Here is a 5,490-nt window from a genome sequence, read left to right on the forward strand (position 1 = left end):
ATATATGAAGTTATCTATGGTTTGGCCACACCATTTTCCCCTCAAGTATCTGTGTACAAACCCAAGTTTGGGCACGTTCCTACTTGGGCAAGTAAAGCACCGGACTACTTGCCTTGTTAGTGCTTGCTTCACATCAGTAGTTCTGAGGACATGTTTTGACCGCCTGAGCATAGCTGATTGGATAAATAATCATGTAGTTTTAGCTTCCCAAAGAAAGCTTTTGGTGCTAGAGCCTGACAACCACGTCAAGTTACTACCTATTCTGTCTGGTATGCTTCAATGAAGTGAAGCTAAGTACCGGTATGTATGGTTTTGTTAAGTTGAATCCTAGTCAGATTCGAGTGTACTCTGTGTGTGGCCACCCTGCAGTTCAATATTTGTACTATAGTCCCATTCAAGATTTGTGTCCTCCATACAATTTTCTGTTTTCACTTCTGTTTTCACTTCAATTTGTGCTTCCAAAGCAATCTTGCTAAAGTCATACTTCCTTTGTGTTATGTAATCTGTTATGAATTAATGATTATGTACGAGGAGAGTGAAGTCAGCACCAATGACACTTAGTCTTGGAAATTTTTCAAGAAGCTCTGATAATTTCACATATTTCTATAGCATGCTCTTGCACTTTCCAAAAAAATTAGTTGACTCTTCAAAGCCTTTTTTGTCAAGATAAATCTTAATCATTTTCCCAATGAGCAACTGAGAGTAAAGTTTGAAACAACCACTTGCCTTTTCCTTTTCACTTAAGTAGTCTCTTATTTTGTTTCTTCTTCTCTGAAAGCTTCTACATGGCCAGAATGGAAAAGTTTTTCATTTCTTTTCATTTCTGTAGTAGTGCCAGTAAATGTCTTGCTCACTGTAGCATTTTCATCAATGAGATGCGTTAATTTCTCTTGCCGTTCACTATCTTTCTTTGGTTTCTGTAATTCATCTATATTAGGAAGTTGGTCTTTGAATTCACTAATTATTTGATCCCAAAAGCCTATCCAAACTATTCCTGGTCGTGGGCTACACTTTTGAAGGATGTTTCTTCATGAATTTGGTTATTATTTGAATACTTTTGAGTGTTTTTGCGTTGTTTGGTGACATTTTGTTCTTTGTTGTTGTTGGTTTGAGTGTGACTTTACAAGTGAGCTGTGAATAGCTGCAAAACATGTGGGAAAATTTCTGATGCAAACATGATACAAAAACACATGCTAGAATGTTCTGGACAGCATGTAGAATAGAATTTTAATGGTATGTAATACTTGGTATTTCATCTTGAAATGTTATTCCTCATTTTAGGCAGGTTTGAATGAATATTTCTTTCAATAGAATAAATTAATGCATTAACTAGATCATTTAGTATTTCAATCTTTTGATTTTGATCCAGTGCGAGCGCAGTGAGAGAATGATTTTGATAGTTCACAAACCATAAAAGCAATGTTATAATTATTATTTTGACTAAAAGTCCAATATATTCCATTTTACTTTAACAATGATAGTTTCTGAAAAATGTCATCTAACTCTTATAAACCCTCATTTTTACCACTAACTTTCCTTGTTTCAACATCTTTTTGTTTATTTAATGAAAAAAAAATCTAAATTTTTTGATGACTTATTATTACTTCTAATAAAATCTTTTAGTTTATTTTCCAATCCATCAGATATAATCCGATATTTTTCAGCTTCTTGGGTTTTATCCAACATTTCTTGGAAAACTACTTCAGCGAATTCAATTAATTCATTTTGCGTTTTTTGGCTCATTTTTCCTATTTTTATCTTAAGAATAATATTTTTGGCATCTTTTTTCATTATCTTTGTTTCTTAATTCGAATTCTATTTCTTTGATTTCACGGTAAACGGTAACATAACAAAGATTAATTTTTTTTTTGCAATTTCAGACACTTTGACACCATTATTAAGTTCATTTATAATGAAGTCGCCCTTTTTTATGCATGATTTCACGATTTCTGGCTAGCATTTTTATTTAACTGAGAAACATTGTTATAAAATGTAAAACAATGTAAAGCACTTGTATCTGATTGACTAAATTCGAATATATATAAAATATAAATCATATAAATTTAATCTGAATGTATACAAGTTAAATGTATTTGTTTATAAGTTGTTTTTAATTGTATATAGGTAGATGTGTACCCAAGGAGTCATTCTGCTCTCTGTGCAGCTTCAGAGGTGCTAACAGCCTTTGGTGCTCGCTTGGTAGATTTTTTCTCAAAATAAGTTAAACACAATGGTTACAAACATAAAATGGTGCTTGAAAAAGAAGAAACTCACATGTTAAAGGCAACGGCTCCAATTTACCCAATATTAGAAAATGCTGAGCGAGCGCAGCGAGCCGCAAACACAAATGCTGATTTAATTTATCGCCTAAATTGAACCAATTATATTTTGAATGAACTGAAACAGGAAAAGAAACATTATGAAACAGTTTATGAAATATATAAAATACTTCATAAAACTTTTTATTCCACTCAATTGGCTGCTAACTCATCATCAGTCGTATCTGCAACTTGCACTGCGGGTAGTTTAGTCAAAGGATTTGGTGCAGTTACAACTATTCCATTCATAATTCATAAGTGTTGCAAGTGGGTGTATGGGTATTCTGCTAGGTATTTTTGATCAAAGAGCTCTGAAGAAAATGAAAAAAAAACATTCAAAACTGGTTCAATTAGCAACAACAATGAATAGTGAAATAATACAAAAATATCTTAATGACCAGCATATAACAAAAGAAGAATTTAGTGAAGTTTTAAGGCTGCTTGAAAAATATTATACACTAAAAGAAGAACTTCGCTCTAAATCACAACTGGTAGGAAATTTGGACACATTGAAAACTGAATTTATTGAACAAGGGAAAAAATTAGCATTTCTTGAGGCTATGCGGCGAAATAAGTCCTAAAACTAAAAGTGCTACCTGTCTACATCAGGCGACTGCAGCGAGCCGAGGCAGCACCTTTGGCACCGTGAAAGCCAGCTTAAATATCATTTAAAGTTCAGGTAACCAAGTTTAAAATGAACGTAGTACAATACTTTACATTTACAAATATTATTTTTGTAATGCTTTTTTCCAACATCAGATGCACAGGCGGTCCTGCACTTGTTGAACAATGTGGCAATGGAGGTTTTATACTTGAAAATAGTGATGGAATTCAAAATTGTTTTTGCCATGGAACCGGGTATTATGGATCTCATTGCAATATTCCATGTCCTCCATCTTATCCGGTTGAATGTATTCAAGTTTAGCGAGGTGCAGCTGAGCTGCGTGCCAAAATTTATTACACAATGGTATAATAAATTTAATGTTTAAAAATTTCCTTTACCTCTTTTGTCTGACACCCAAACCAAGTTTTCGTTTTGCAAGCATAACACCCCCCTGCCAATCCAGCTTCAGCTCGATCTTTCAAAAAAGTACTTTTTCACAAGATTAAATGCTTCATCCTGAAGTTTTTTTTATCAAAAACATGACAATCTTTGGTATCTTTGATATTTTTAAGCCATATCATGGAATTGAGCTGCTTTATCTAATTCATTTACGGGAACATCTCCCTCCCTATCTTTCTTTAACTTTTGTACCAGGACCAATAAATTTATGATCTGGTATATGCAATTCGGGTAACAATTTTGAGTTCAATAAATTGTTGACTACACCATGATCCAGAGCGCCTTTGGTGCCGCGTGCAAGCACGCTCGCTGAAACAAACTGTGATTTTTTGCTGTTTCACTCTTTACACATTCCTTTTAAAATGTATTGTTTTCCTTCACCACCTTTTGGACGATTTTGCTCATGTAGTTGGACATTTGTAGATAAAGTTTTCTTTCTACACCTTAGGCAGTATATAGATCTATTTAGAAGGCTGGACATATTTTTAAAATAACAGCTGAGCATTTAAGTTATTGTTTTTCTGCATTTCCAAAAGTTTCTTATGACATATATCATAAGGGGTGATGTCTTGATTCTTTTTATTCAATTTTTCTTGGTAAATAAGCACCCTTTCCTGCGCTTGCTTGAAGCAAATTTTCTACTTTTTATTATGTCGTTTGGCTTCAGATTCCATTTTGTCATTGTATTTTTTATCATTCACTGCTTTTGCTATTCCACCAACTGCGCCAGCCATACTTGCTGCAGCACCAATGCCTGCCAATAAAGTAGGTATTGTTATGATGAATCCTCCATTTTTCTCTAGTTGTTTTTTGGATATCTTTAAATCTTTTGATGTTCCAGCAGACTTTGCATTGTTTAACTGGTTTACTTGTGTTTGTATTAAAAGTAAATGATGATTGGCTTTCTTTGAAGGATCTATTCTTACTATACATGGTTTATTAAGTTTTAATTTTCTCAGCTGTGACTCTGTTAGATGAAAAGGTGAATTGATTGTTTTCCGTGTGGTCATGGTTTCTATATTTGTTTTTGGATGTGTGTATCTTAAAGTGAATTCTATCTTATTACTCTCATCTTTATATTTTCTAGATTTAACGTGGTTTCTCTATGATTATATATTAAAACCCAAACAAGATAAATAATCATGTGTTGGAATTTCTCGAAATTTTAGGTTAATTACAATATTTGGAAATTGGGTATTTTCATACAACTCTGGTTTATGGCGTGAAACATCGATATGAAATACTGGAAATGAAGTTCTAAAAGTCTCAAAATCAATTTTAGTGATGTATCCACTGCATTGTAAAAATCTGTCATAAATCTCAGTAATTTCTCTGCTTGTAAAATTATTCTTTATTTCTTTATCTGGAAATTGGATGTTATGAATTTCAACATTCACACTTTCTGCATTCATATTATCTAATCTCATTGATGAGTGATTTGATCCCATTAGAACTACAAACAATCATGCGTCAAGTTGATATTAGCACCAAATGGGCTGCGGCGGTGAAGTAGCCAAGTAGAGAACAAGCCATGCAGCAGTATTTTCCCTTCAATCAAACCCAGTTGTCAATATGTTTTATTTTAGTTCAGACTTGCTTCATATTCAAAATGAATATGGTCAAAGTCAAATCTCAATCATATTTGTGGTCTAACAAATGAAGTACTGATCAGAATCTTTATTCCAATGAAAATAACTGTATAATACCGCAATTGTAATGTCAAATGCTGGCACCTCACAAGAAGCTCCTCTCGCTCATTTTTGCATCATTTACTCGTAAATTTGGCTTCAAAGTCATATTGTCAAAAGCTTACATAGCTGACCAAGGGCAAGCCAAAAATTCGAATTTTATGTATTGTTTACTACGTAACTTTAACCATGACTCCTGAGTTATCCTGAGCATAGGTTTGGGCTCAAATTTGGCCAATTTCATCTATTCAACCAGATCTTATTATGGTCGTATTGAGTGCTTATTTGGACTAAGATGAACGGTTTAGGAGATACAAAATTTTGGCTTTCGTTCGACATTTTTGAATTGACGAAATTTTTTTTTAATACTTCTACCAACGAAACAACTGCGCTCAATCGATGCATCTTTATCTTTTCTCGT

This window comes from Tigriopus californicus, chromosome 7 (assembly GCF_007210705.1).
Source record: "Tigriopus californicus strain San Diego chromosome 7, Tcal_SD_v2.1, whole genome shotgun sequence".
Lineage (NCBI taxonomy): Eukaryota > Metazoa > Arthropoda > Copepoda > Harpacticoida > Harpacticidae > Tigriopus > Tigriopus californicus.